The sequence below is a fragment of the Haematobia irritans genome, chromosome 5, assembly GCF_050003625.1.
Source record: "Haematobia irritans isolate KBUSLIRL chromosome 5, ASM5000362v1, whole genome shotgun sequence".
In the NCBI taxonomy this organism is placed as follows: Eukaryota; Metazoa; Arthropoda; class Insecta; order Diptera; family Muscidae; genus Haematobia; species Haematobia irritans.
The window spans coordinates 67,125,414-67,141,411 of record NC_134401.1 but is presented as its reverse complement, the minus strand read 5'-3'; positions in this window follow the sequence as shown (position 1 = coordinate 67,141,411).

The window sequence follows — 15,998 nt, the reverse complement described above, 5'->3', positions numbered from 1 at the left end:
GTAGACAAAATTTTCTACAGGAATAAAGTACACCACACATTATTAAAGATCAAGCCTTGCCGGCTTCTAATTTCCTCCTCTAGAGCCACCAAAATGTAAAAATTATTACAAATTATGTTGAGTGAAAATGTCCTACATTGTGGCCCTACGTCCCTACAAGACGCTAAATATTAGAAAAACCCTACATATAGGGAATTTCCCCTACTTCTAGCAACACTGGCTGTGTTGATATTGCGCCTACGGAGTTAGTATGCCACTACTATTGAGCCCATTATTAAAAAAGAGAAAATCGTTAAATTAGTGTGGGTAATAAATACAAATTTGTAAAAATCGAGCAATATTCTTACGTAAGAGCTACAAGTACGTATAAGTACGATCGGCTAGTACATCAAAATTTGAAATTTGAGTAACATTGGTTAATAAATAAGAGTACTATGGCCAAATTTGGGAAAATCGAGCGATACATATATATGGAAGCTATATCTAAATCTGAACCAATTTGCATAATATTTTGCGGGTTTAATTAATACCACAAAAGGTTACCTTGTGCAAGATTTGAGTAAGATCAGTTACGAAATGAGACCTGTATGGTCAAACATAAGGTTATAAGGACGAATTTTTCAAAATCGAGCGATACATATATTGGAGCTATATCTACATCTGAACCGATTTCGATGAAATTTTGCACATATAGTTAGTACTATAGAGAACTGGATCTAGCCAACTTTTAGTAATATCGGTTAATAAATAAGGGTTCTATGGCCAAATTTGGGAAAATCGGTCTATACATATATATGGGAGCTATATCTAAATCTGAACCGATTTCGATGATTTTTTACACATACAGTAAGTGCTATAAAAGACTACATTTAGCCAAACTTGGGTAAGATCGGTTGATAAATAAGGGTTTTATGGCCAAATTTAGAAAAATCGGGCGGTACATATATATGGGAGCTATAGCTAAATCTGAACCGATTTCGATGATTTTTTGTACATATAGTTAGTGCTATAGAAGATTATATTTAGCCAACTTTGAGTAAGATCGGTTGATAAATAAAGGTTTTGTGGCCAAATTTGGGAAAATCGGGCGATACATATATATGAGAGCTATATCTAAATCTGAACCGATTTGGATGAAATTTTGCAGACTTGAAGGGCGATGGAAAAGATTACCTTTTGCCAAATTTGGTGACGATCCGTTTGAAAAAACGCGCAACGTGACCCCATTTGTCGAAATCGGACGATACATATATATGGGAGCTATATCTAAATTTGATCCGATTTCTTCCAAATTCAAATACATGGACAGACGGACGGACGGACCGACGGACACCAAGCGCTAGATCGACTCAGGAGGTGATTCTGAGTCGATCGGTATATATTTGATGGGGTCCAAAATCAATATTTCTGGTAGGCACATTTTTTGGCCGATCAAACTTATTATACCCTGACCACTATGTGGTTTAGGGTATAATAAATGACAAAAGGAACGATGAGAGCGAAAGGGATGGAACAATCGTTCCTTTTAGTGAACCGTTCATTGGAACTGGTTCGTCCCGGAACGACACAAGACTACATATAAAGCAACTAGGCGAGTAAATTACAGTATTTCTGGGAAATCAATGATCAACGTACATTTACGGAAAACGTAAATTTTTGAACATAGCGAAGCATTGGTAAGTATAATATGTTTTATGCTATGTTCCCACTGACTCGTTTTCCTCATTAGTTTTTCCAAAACATTTCACCGTTCACACCGAGTTGAGATGTTTTAGTTTGACAGTTACCATGGAAACTAACGTAGAAATTCACATTTACTCGAAATTCACATATATGCAACGTATGTTCAAATAATTACCGCGAGCGCAAAGGGAAAAAATGTTATGTTATTTTCACATGTCCATATTCATGGTACAATAATTCCCAGGTAGTTGCAGTATTACAAAAAAAAAAAAAACAAAAACAACAGAATTAAAGTACATCCAAATCTCAATTTTGTTTATAATTTTAATAATAGTAAACAAAAGATATTAAATATTTTGAATTTGCTTTGTTTACATTTTAATGTTAGTTGCCAATAGTAATCTAAGTAACCAATAGTTACCTATGTAACCAGTAGTAACCAGACATGTTTTTGACAATAATAACCTGTGGCATGTAAAATGTAACCAATAGTATCTACACTGAAAAAACAGTGAACCCTTTTCCATTGCAAAATGAACTAAACTGTAGTAATAAGATTTTTTTCAACTTGTCTAGTTTATAATTCTCTTAAATTTTAGTTAATCTATAACACTGTATTTTAGTTCATTTTTACAACACCATAAGATTTATATACCCCTACCAAGTTAAAAAGTCAGTATTATTTTGGTTTACTTGCTTATTTTTTGGGAAACCTGATAATAAAAATTGGTTAACAGTCTATTTAAAATGTTGACGACTAAACTATTTTTAAATCAATCATTCCACAGTACAGAGAAATTAAATAATTAAAGGAACAACAAACCGTTTTACTATTATGAAAATTTTCATACATTAAAATTAAACCAAAAAAAAAAGCAAAAGTACTTTATTATAAAAATTTATGATGAAAGTTCTTAATACAATGTTTTTTGTGAATAAAAATTATGACCACGTGGAACAAGAGAGTAGTTCATGTGAACTCGCTGTTTGGACATTTTGACTTATCCTTTTTTTGTTCATCGTAGGTAATTTTTTCACATATCTTGCTGGAAAAAAATGGAATCAGTAATGAAAATTGTTAAAAATTAACACCATGTAATGAAATATAATTTTTTAATTCTTTATATTTTAGCTTGTAACTTACCATCAAATGGTTCTTCTATATTCTATAGAATATTTATTTTATTATATCCTTCATATCGATAACAACACAGTTTTATGAGTTTATTTAGAATACTTCATTATTTCTCTAATTGTTTCAGGTACAAACTTTATGAGATACTTTTTCCAAAGAAAAGTTGAATTCCTTACACCATTTGATAAATGCCCCCAAATATGGTAAGTTACAATCTAAAATGATGAATTAAAAAACTATATTTCATTACATGGTGTTAATTTTTAACAATTTTTATTATTGCTTCCATTTTTTTCCAGCAAGATATGTGAAAAAATTACCTACGATGAATAAAAAAAGGATAAGTCAAAATGTCCAAACAGCGAGTTCAAATGAACTACTCTCTGTTCCATGAGGTCATCATTTTTATTCACAAAAAACATTGTATTAAGAACTTTCATCATAAGTTTTTATAATAAAATAGTTTTGCTTAAAGAAAGTTTAATTTTAATGTATGAAAATTTTCATAATAGTAAAACAGTTTGTTGTTCCTTTAATTATTTAATTTCTCTGTACTGTGGAATGATTGATTTAAAAATAGTTTAGTCGTCGACATTTTAAAGAGACTGTTAACCAATTTTTATTATCGGGTTTCCCAAAAAATAAGCAAGTAAACCAAAATAATACTGACTTTTTAACTTGGTAGTGGTATATAAATCTTATGGCGTTGTAAAAATGAACTAAAATACAATGTTATAGATGAACTAAAATTTAAGAGAATTATAAACTAGACAAGTTGAAAAAAATCTTAAGGGCTAAATCATGGTCAATATTGCTACAGTTTAGTTCATTTTGCAATGGAAAAGGGTTCACTGTTTTTTCAGTGTAGCGGGTTGATAATATATAGAATTTCAGGGGGTTTGATGACAAATATTCACCACAGCAAATCAGTTCATACAGTACGCTTCCCGAAGATAAATTGAAAGATTCTACCTATGAAGACTAGATCAGATTCTGGATTTAGAATAACAATTTTTGTTTGAGTTTTGGAGAAATCGTGCATATCGTGCAAATGATAAAATAACGCCTTGATTTTAAATCTTAAATCTGTAGATTTTTACCGTCATTATTTAAATGATTTCGAGTAGTAAAACCTAGAAATTGTATTTTCAGTTTCAAGCAACTTTCATGAGCAGTGCGCCTGCTATTCACTGAAAGTGGAGTTTTATTTTCTGAGGAACGAAATTTTAGACAAGCAAAGTTTCTTTTTGACACAAATATTAGAGACAATCGTTGAATCGCTTATCAAAAATTTGGATTATTTGTTCTAAACGAAAATAGTTTATACCAAAGGGGAATTTCGTTTGTCTAAAATTTCATTTCGGAGGAAAATATTTTTTCTTTGGGTGTACCGTCAAGAAGAGAAATCAGTCAATATCGATGCCTTACCAAATGGACCGGTAAAAATAAACACGATACAGATTTGTGAGGGTCTACAATACCAGTATATTTACATTTTCGAACAAATCGGTTAAAAATTATGGTTTCTAGAAGCCCAAGGAGTTAAATCGGGAGATCGGTCTATGGTGTGTGTCGAGCCAAAACATGGTTCGACACACACCATATTCGGTCCTAGAAATAAAAACAAAGTCCAAATAAATTCGGGAAGTAGGTCTACATAGTTAGGGGTTATACCAAAACATGGACCAATACTCACCATTTGCGACACACCTCTTAATGGTCCTCAAATACCTCTAGACAGACAAATTGGGTAAAAACTACGAATTCTAGATGTCCAAGAAGTATAGCCGAGAGATCAGTCTATATGGGGGCTATACCCAAATATGGACCGACACGGACCATTTTCGGCACATCTTTTGATGGTCCTAAAATTCCTCTAGAGTTCCAATTTCAGGCAAATTGGATAAAAACTACGGACAGTATATACAGTTTCTAGACGCTCAAGAAGTAAAATCGGGAGATCGGTCTATATGGGGGCGATACCAAAAGATGGACTAATATGCGCCATTTGCGCTATACCAACTTTTGGTACTAAATTATCTCTAGATTTCAAATTTCAGGTAAATCGGAAAGTAAATACAGTTTCGAAAACCCCAAGAAGTAAAAACGGGAGATCGGTCTATATGGGGGCTATACCAAAAGATGGACCGATACGCCCCATTTTGGCCACAACTTTTTATGGTCCTAAAATACCTCTAGATTTCCAATTTCAGGCAAATTGGATAACAACTACGGTTTATGTTATATAAACCCAAGACACGGTCCGATATAGCCCATCTTCGAACTTGACCTGCCTGCAAAAAAAAACACTATATGTGCCAAATTTTAGGACGATAGCCCCATTATTGAAGATTGTAGCGTGATTACAACAGACAGACGGACATGCTTATATCGTCTTAGAATTTATCCCTGATCAAGAATATATATACCTTATATAATCGGAAATCGATATTTCGATGTGTTACAAACGGAATGATAAACTTATTATACCCCCGTCACCATTCTATGGTGGTGGGTATAATGAAGTAATAAATACCGCATTTGTAATAAACTCGTTACCGTTTTGGTATTTTTTTGGTAATACCGCACTGTTTATACCTTTATGGTATAAATATTAATACCCCCCGTCACCATTCTATGGTGGTGGGTATAATGAAGTAATAAATACCGGATTTGTAATAAACTCATTACCGTTTTGGTATTTTTTTGGTAATACCGCACTGTTTATACCTTTATGGTATAAATATTAATACCGCTTAAGTATTATTTTCAGTACCATAGTGGTATTTTCATAATACCGTATGGTACTTTCATGCTTTGCGTAACGCCTGCGCCGTTCGGTATTGATAATTTTTCTATGGGTGTAATGACGTTAGGTCTGTTCGCTAAGTTTTCTTTAATAAAGTTTGACTATTAAAACCAAAAATAAATATGCGAATTTTGATGCATCTTAATGGAAAAATACCTATAGTATACATTATGAATACTTTTACAAAATAGTGAGTACTTGAAAAGATATAATATTGGTACTTTCATGCTTTGCCATAAGATATGGATTTCAATACAATTTGTTTAAATTTCCCATGTCTGAAATTAGAAATCTAGAGGTATTTTAGGACCATAAAGAGGTGTGCCGAAAATGGTGAGTATCGGTCCACCATCAATACTAATTCAACCGTCGAACGGAACGGACGTGTTTTTTAATAGCGGATAAAATCATCGTAATAAGTACCTACTACGAATTTCAAGTGTGTTGGGGTATTAGGCCACCATGCAGAGAAATTCAAAGACATCCACTGGGTTGCTAACTTCAGGGCCCAGTGGACGGGTATCGACTGGAGTTATAAATAAATAAGTACCTACTACGAATTTCAAGTGTGTTGGGATATTAGGCCACCATGCAGAGAAATTCAAAGACATCCACTGGGTTGCTAACTTCAGGGCCCAGTGGACGGGTATCGACTGGAGTTATAAATTTGGGCAATGACCAAGAGTTAGGCCCAATTAGTCGACCTGTAGACGGGTCGACTGGTGGCGGCAATTTGACAAGTCGAACCTTTTCCAAGGTATCGGCATCAAAAGGAGGTAATCCCTCACGAAAGAGATTCAAGGAACGCAGAAATGCTTTGTTTATCCTAAAGAAGTTTAGCCGACAAGCACGCTGTCGGCTAAACAAAGCGATTCCTTAAAATGGGCTCAAGGAATTCTTGAGACTGGAAAAAGGGAACGATCACCGGATGAGCTGCCATCCTCCAAAAGGGATCAACGATCGTTTGCCTCAGTTGCTAAAGACAGTCTTGTGATGGCTATCATAAATAAAGGAGCATTGGACGGTATGGTTCCAAAGCAAACATGGGGGGAAATTGAGAATGCTTTGTCTGGCGTCTACTCACAGGTGCTGGAAAAGTTTCCCGGTTCAGATCCTCGACACCAAGAGGCTGGTTGGTATCAAGGACGATTTAAGCTAGTCGCATTTGAGGACCAAAGGTCTATAGAATGTTTTAAAGCTGCTCTGATACTAATTGGTGAAGTTTGGGAAGGAGCTGCTCTAGAGTTAGTCGAGAAGAAAGACATACCGCTAGACCTAGAGCACATGCGTGGATACCTGCAAACCCTCCTGACCCTGAATCTATTTTAAATAGACTGAAACAATGCAATCCAGATCTTCCAACAGCTGATTGGAAGGTTGGCCGTTTGGATGAAGTGGATGGGCCAAGACGGCATGCAGTGTTTATATTGAACACTCAGTCTTTGCCACATCTAGCAAAGTCTCAGGGCCGTGTATGTTATGGCTTTCATTATATCCAAATGAAGGTGTATAAAAACGATCAGCTAAAGGATTCAGAAATGGACAAGCCTCTGTCTGAATCAGAAGTAAGCGGATCCTCGAGGGAGATACCAAAGTTGAAGACATGGATAGATACCGTATGCGTGAGGAGGCTTCTACTGCACCAGAACTCACCAAGGTTGAACCTATGGTCATTGCGAGAGTCACCGATATCTCTGAAGAGGACATTCTTGATGACTCGATTGAAGCGGCTGATGTTGTTGAAAATCTCGATGGTCCTACGGATCCTCCAGATAAATCTTCATCATTGTAAGGCTGCATGTGCTGCCTTAAAAGTTCTCCTGATGAAAGGGGACATAGACATAGTTCTTATTCAAGAACCATATGTTTATAGAAACAAAATATGTGAATTAAGTACTCCGGGGTTCAAACTATTGCAGTATACTGGTAATGATGTAATTCGAGCCTGTATAATTGCTAAAAACGAGCTTAACTTTTTTCTGCTTCCTTCAATGTGCAATGCAGACACTGTCGTTGCCAATTTAGAAATAGCCAAATGCAAATATTGGGTATCTTCGGTCTACATGGGACATGACAGGGAGATGCCTCCATATGCCGTTAAGACCTTAGTGGAGGAGTCACTGAAAACAAAGACGAAACTCATTATGGGATGCGATGCGAATGCGCATCATAGTATATGGGGAAGTAGTGATACTAATGCAAGGGGAGAGTCGCTAATAGAGTCGCTAATAGAGGGGAGAGTCGCTAATAGAGTTTATTTTGCGTACTAATCTGGTAGTTTGCAACAAGGGAGATGCCCCAACCTTTGTCACTAAAAACAGGCAAGAGGTTTTGGACATCACCTTGGCCTCGCAAGAACTGAATGAAATGATATCTGAGTGGCAGGTTTTAAATGAACACAGCTTCTCAGATCATCGCAACATCAGTTTCAAATTTGATGTTCATACCACCAAGACCATATTTCCGCCAAATGTTAGAAAAGCTGACTGGAATAGGTATAGGGAATCGTTCAATATGATAATACCGGAAATACCAGATACAAATATGAGCACTGTGCAAGTTATCGAACACGCAGCGGAGAGGATTACTAAGGCCTTCAACATTTCACTGAAAGCTGCATGCCCTAAGGGGAAGCCAAGGGGGAAAAATCGACCACCATGGTGGTCTACGGAGTTAGGTAATATGAGGAAATCGTGCAGGAAGCTCTTTAACAAAGCAAAGTCCACCAGAGCTCCTGTGGATTGGGACGCTTACAAGAAGAATCTGAGAGGATACAAGCGAGAACTGAGAAAGGCTCAATATAACTCTTGGAATGATTACTGCAGCAGCATTGAGAATACGTCCGAGGCTTCCAGACTACGGAAGGTTCTAGCATCCACGAGCTCCGCTCCAGGTTTCATTAAAACATCGGAGGGCAATTGGACAACGTCCAGTGAGGAGACGCTGGAGGTACTATTGGACACACATTTTCCCGGAAATCAGACGGTTGAACCATGCACTGGCGGTGCCACAGTGGCTCAGCGGTCGTTTCCTATCGAGGAAATTGTATCAGAATCTAGAATAAAATGGGCGTTAAATAGCTTTGGATCATTCAAATCCCCCGGACCAGATGGAATTACTCCAGGGGAGTTACAAGCGGTGGCTGACAGAATTACCCCCTGGTTGTCGGCGATATATATATAGGATGTATCAACTTAGCATATATTCCACGAAAGTGGAGGGAATCAAAAGTCGTTTTCATACCTAAAGCGGGAAAACTCTCTCACTCGAATGCGAAGGATTTCCGACCAATCAGCTTATCATCATTCCTACTTAAGACTCTGGAGAGGATGATAGATATTTATCTTAGAACTAGCGTCGATTCAAGTTTGCTCTCGAAACGACAACATGCATACTCGAAGGGCAGGTCTACTGAGACCGCATTACATGAACTAGCTTTATTGAAAGCTCACTATCTGTCAAAGAATACACAATCGTGGCATTTCTAGACATCGAAGGGGCGTTCAATAACGTCCATCCGAGCTCGATATTAAATGGACTGACAACTCTGAATGTTGATCCAGGTATACGTAGGCTGTTAGACGAACTTCTAAGGAAGAGACGCATTTCAGCCACACTAGGACAAGCAAACAGACAAAGGTATGTGAACAGAGGCACTCCTCAAGGAGGAGTTCTATCACCTCTTCTTTGGAATGTTGCTATAAAGGACCTTCTGGTTTCCCTAGAAAAAGAAAGGATACAAGTGGTGGCGTACGCACATGATGTGGCGCTAGCAGTCAGGGGAAAATTCCCATCAACAGTTGGGGTAAATCCTGCAAAGACAGAACTAGTCATGTATTGCAAAGATCGCAAAACTCCCACGGTTAGGCCCATTTCCTTAGGGGGTATTGAAATTCCCTTTAGGGAGTGTGCAAAATACCTTGGTGTTATTTTGGACAGGAAGCTGAACTTTAAGGTTAATATTGAAGAAAGGGCGAGGAAAGCAACGGTAGCTTTATACTCGTGCAAAAAGGCAATAGGGAAAAAGTGGGGACTAAAACCAAAAATTGTACATTGGCTATACACGGCAGTGGTTAGACCTATAATGCTATATGGTGTTGTAGTCTGGTGGCCGGCACTTCACCAGCCGACAAGTTTAGACAAAGTTCAGCGTATGGCGTGCTTGTGTATCTCAGGTGCATTCAGCAAGACAGGAACAAATTCCCTTAATGTCATACTGCATCTATTGCCTTTAGACATTTCGGCCAAACAGTCAGCTGCAACAACGGCTGTGCGGTTGCGTGAGCTATCGCTGTGGTCGGAAAAAAGTTACGGTCACAGTTCGGTCCTCAAAATAATGCCAGATGTGCCTAGCGTAGTGGATTACACTTTGGCGAGTCCACTTTTCGACAAAAAGTTTGAGACTCTAATTCCCAACAGTGAGGCGTGGTGTACACGGACCCCGGGGAATAAAAGATATATAGATTTCTACACTGATGGCTCCAAATTGGATGGCCAAGTGGATTTCGGAGTATAAAGGGTTATACGGTCAAAATTTGGTCAATATAAACTTGACGTATTTCTTTCAATTTTGCATTTAAAAAACCTAAACACCCCTCATTTTGAAGGTGTGTGTGTGTAGAATGTAGCTCTTATTTTGATTTTGGAATTCCCTCTTCAGTTGTCAAAATGCCGTCCAAGCAAGAAGAGCAGCGTATCAAAATTTTGCTTGTGCATCGCGAAAATCCGAGCTACTCGCACGCAAAGCTGGCAAAATCGCTAAAAGTTGCCAAATCAACCGTTACAAATGTAATTAAAGTGTTTGGGGAACGTTTGTCGACAGCCAGGAAGTCTGGATCGGGAGGATATCGAAAACCGGAAACCGCTGAGACGACAAAGAGAGTCGCCGGTAGTTTCAAGCAAAACCCTAACCTCTCTCTCCGAGATGCCGCAAATAAGCTGGGTGTATATATATCACTCCTGATATCTGCTATAACGGGTCGCTGCCTGATAGGCGATTTTGCAAAAACTATTGGTGCGAAGTATAATGACTATTGTATGAGCTGTCATGATGCGGAGGAAAAGGAATCAATAAAACACCTCTTGTGTGCGTAAGCAAATTTTAGGGGCATATAGCTTCAGATTACTGGCGGACCTGGAAAACGTTAACTTAAGCAGTCTGATAATATTTTTGGAACAATCTGGTTGGTTCAACAGAAGAAAATAATCGAGAAGGTTCAACGGTTAAAACTATAAGTGCCCATATGTAATAGGTACTTTTAATTAATGTGGTATCACAATGGACTGAATAGTCTAAGTGAGCCTGAATCTTAATCGGGCTGCCACTTTAACCTAACCTAACCTAACCATCGGTCCATATTTTGGTATAGCCCCCATATAGACCGATTTCCCGATTTTACTTCTTGGGCTTCTAGAATCCGAAGTTTTTATCCTATTTGCCTGAAATTGGAAATTTAGAGGTATTTTCGGGTCATAAAGAGGTGTGCCGAAAACGGTGAGTATCGGACCATATTTTAGTATAGCCCCATAATAACGATCTCCCGATTTAACTCCTCGGGTTTCTAGAAACCGTAGTTTTTATCTGATTTGCGTGAAATTGTAAATATTCTGGTATTTTAGGCTCACAAAAACGTGTATCGGATTAAGTTTTTATCGGTCCATTTAGTAATGCCTCCATATAGACCGACTTCACTTCTTGAGGATGTAGAAGGCGCACTGATCATGAAAATTGCTTGAAACTCAATGTAAAATTTCCAGAATTTACTTCTACAGATTTAAGATTTCAAATCAAGACGTTATTTTATAATTTTCTTGCACACTTACAAGAGATGTTAATGATTCCTCTAAAACTCAAACAAAAATGGTTCTTATAAATCCAGAATCTGATATAGTCCTCATAGGTGAAATCTTTAAATTTATCTTCGGGAAGTGTCCTCAAGTCCTCAAGCCCTCCTGAAATTTCAAAGGAAACCCTAATATTTGGTTCATGGTCGTGGGTATTTAAGATTCGGCCCGGCCCGGCCGAACTTAGTGCTGTATATACTTGTTTAACTTAGATTCTTGTTTGACATTTAAAAAATACTTCGATTTTCAATTTTGTAAAAAATAACTTATAAATAAAATTTTATTTAAAAAAATGTGCGTTTAATCGGAATTTCCTTTGACCCACAAATTGGTGACCCCGATACTGTACGTTGGTTAAAAATGCCGTTACATAGATGTAGAGATTCTGGCAATGCAGAGCAAAATAGACCCAAACCTACTTATGCCTTTTAAATTTTCCTAGAAATGTCTGAAAATTCACCCACAAAATTGGCCCAGCTACGCTCATGGAATTTTCAGAATAGTCGTCTATGCCCTTAAAGCTAATAAAATCAATTAAATTTGTAAAAAACTATGCCCAAAAAAAAAATTGTCACCGACATTTCTTCAATTCAACACTTTATTGAATTTGGAATCGGATGTTATAACAGGAGACTTCAACAGTAATGTAAAGGGTGATTCTTTTGAGGTTAGGATTTTCATGCATTAGTATTTGACAGATCACGTGGGATTTCAGACATGGTGTCAAAGAGAAAGATGCTCAGTATGCTTTGACATTTCATCATGAATAGCCGAACGATCTGCCACAACGTCGAATTTTCAGTGAATGGGCCCTAGAAAAGTTGGCAGAAAATCCGCTTTTTTATCGACAAATTTTGTTCAGCGATGAGGCTCATTTCTGGTTGAATGGCTACGTAAATAAGCAAAATTGCCGCATTTGGAGTGAAGAGCAACCAGAAGCCGTTCAAGAACTGCCCATGCATCCCGAAAAATGCACTGTTTGGTGTGGTTTGTACGCTGGTGGAATCATTGGACCGTATTTTTTCAAAGATGCTGTTCGACGCAACGTTACGGTGAATGGCGATCGCTATCGTTCGATGCTAACAAACTTTTTGTTGCCAAAAATGGAAGAACTGAACTTGGTTGACATGTGGTTTCAACAAGATGGCGCTACATGCCACACAGCTCGCGATTCTATGGCCATTTTGAGGGAAAACTTCGGAGAACAATTCATCTCAAGAAATGGACCGGTAAGTTGGCCACCAAGATCATGCGATTTGACGCCTTTAGACTATTTTTTGTGGGGCTACGTCAAGTCTAAAGTCTACAGAAATAAGCCAGCAACTATTCCAGCTTTGGAAGACAACATTTCCGAAGAAATTCGGGCTATTCCGGCCGAAATGCTCGAAAAAGTTGCCCAAAATTGGACTTTCCGAATGGACCACCTAAGACGCAGCCGCGGTCAACATTTAAATGAAATTATCTTCAAAATGTAAATGTCATGGACCAATCTAACGTTTCAAATAAAGAACCGATGAGATTTTGCAAATTTTATGCGTTTTTTTTTAAAAAAAAAGTTATCAAGCTCTTAACAAATCACTCTTTACTTCTGGAAAAAAATCTAGTTGATGCAATGGAAACTTTGAATTTGGTCAATTCCTGTAATCCAACACATTTATCTACCACAGTTAATACCTTACTGGACCTGGTATTTGCGAACAACAATGAGAGAGTCCTCCACTATGATCAACTGAGTGGATCAGGTTTCTCAAAACATGATATTATATTTCTTTCATATGACTGCTCAATAACATCACAAATCAATACATATACATATCGTGACTTTAAGAGAATCAACATCTCAGCTTTGGAATGTGATTTATCAAACAAATGTTGGACCCCATTATATTTCCTCTCAACATCTGAAGAAAAAACTAGATACCTTACAGATGAAATAATAAATTTATACAACCAACATGTTCCACTAGTAATAAAGACAGTAACACCCAAATTAAGACCTTGGTTCAAGGAAGACACTAAACTGTTAATTGAGAAAAGAGACAAAGCTTATAGGCGATGGAAACGATATAAGACTCCATCTCTCTACAAGTCTTATAAAATTGCTAGAAACAAGGTAGTGGCAAAAGTAAAAAATACAAAATATTGTACTACGACAACAAATTCAATGGAGCCATTGGAAGTAAGCAGACATGGAAAGGAATTCAAGAAATATGTGGCATAAAAAAACGAACAGTTGTTAGTTATGATATCAATGTTGATGAACTGAACGAAAAATTTGTTAATCTGCCAATTCCGGAAATCGAGGATAATATAACCGTGCAGCAGCCTCTAAATATCGATGCAGAGCAGATTTTAACTTTTTATAATGTGGAGGAAGAAGATGTACTGCGTGCCTTAATATCCATTAAGTCAAACGCTACAGGATACGATGACATAAATCCTAAATTTGTTAAACTGATAGCACCACAAATTCTAAGACCATTAACACATGTCATCAATTTCACCATAACAACTAGCACTTTTCCAAATATTTGGAAATTCTCCAAAGTCATCCCAATAGAAAAGGCCCTTAAAGAGTTTAGACCTATATCCATCCTGCCCTTTTTATCCAAAGTCTTTGAAAAACTAATACATGAACAGATTTATACACATCTACAAAACCGAAAACTTCTTTCAAATTCCCAGTCAGGCTTCAGATCGAATCATAGTTGTCTTACGGCCCTGGTTGACGTCTCCGAATCTTTGCGTTATAGCCTCGACAATAATGAAGTCTCAGTACTTATCTTATTAGATCACTCCAAGGCATTTGATTCAGTGCATTACCCTACATTGTGTCGGAAACTATCCGACATGTTTGCCTTCTCCGATACTGCTACAAGACTGATAGCTTCCTACTTAAAAGATCGCCAACAATTTACTGTACATCAAGGTCAATCTTCATCGTCGCTTCCATTAAAAAGGCTCTATATTGGGACCACTGTTATACACAATGTATTCTAATGATTTGCCGAATGTGATCCAACACTGTAACGTCAGAATGTATGCGGATGACGTACAACTACATATTTCATCCAAAATTTCAATGCTTGATGATTGCATTTCTATGGTAAACCACGATCTCTCAAACATATTACAATGGGCAAGTAAAAACGGACTTTTATTGAACCCCAGAAAGTCAAAAGCAATGATTGTTCGTAGAAAGAATGTTGAGATTAGAGATGTCAATATACACCTAGGGGGCACCCGTATTGAAATTGTACCCAAGGCAAAAAATTTGGGAGTTGTATTTAATGAACATCTCAGTTGGACTGACCATATAAACATGGCGTGCGCAAGTGTATATGCCAAGCTACGAAACCTTTGGTTAACACAATATTTTACTCCATTCAAAATCAGAATGCTATTGGTAAAAACATATTTAGCTCCTACACTTACATACTGCTGCGAAATTTTTGCTGGTTGTAATGTTAGGGACGCTGACAAACTCACAAAAACATTCAACAATATAGCCAGATATGTTTATGGAATCAGAAGATTCGATAGAATTTCCGTTTATGCGTATCAAATATATAACATGCCGTTCCAATGCTATATAACATATAGAATTCTCTCCTTTTTCCATAAAATAATATACACAAAAGAACCGAGCTACCTCTATGAAAGGATAACCTTCTCTAGATCAAGGAGAGGCAGAAATGTAACCCAACAATTCCACAGGAGTCAAATATCGGAAAGACAATTCTATGTTAGAGCTATCCGTCTCTGGAATCAATTACCAAACGATACTCAAACTATCGCCAACACAGCTAAATTTAAAACGTGTTTAAAAAACTTCCTACAAAACTCTTCGTAGATTGAAAAAATTATTATTGAAATTGTGTTAAATTATTACTATGTTAAAAACTAAACTATAGAATATTTTTATATTTAAATTAAAATTAGTATTGAATAAGTTAAATGTACTAACTATTAATGCACATAACGCACATTATCCTAGTACTACGTTAATAAGATATTAGTCTTGCTGTATTAGGAATGAACTAAATAAATAAATAAAAATAAATAAATAAATTCCATTAATATGTTAATTGATTCAATTATTTATTTAATCAACCCCGAATAAAAACCAAATAAAAAAATTATTGATATTTGTTACGTTTCCAATTAAAATATTAATTGATTCAATTAATTTGTTAATTAATTCAGAAATAATTTTCAATTACAAACGTGATGGAAAAGTGCTCCGTTCCCAATTAAACATGTTATTGGTTCAATCACCTTTGTGATTGAAATTGAATAGTTTTGAGCGATGGAGAGAAAGAGCGAAAAGAGAATGTGTATTTTTTGAACAACAAGTGATGGAGAGATCAGTCTGTGGAAGTAACTCGTAGCGAACGGTTGGGTTTTTATTTTTTGCGTAAATTGATAAACATGATTGGCGATATTCGTCTGCTGCGTTCAAAATGTGTGTATAAATATTTTCAACGCAATAACAAATCATAGCAAAGGGTTGAAATAAGTGAAGTG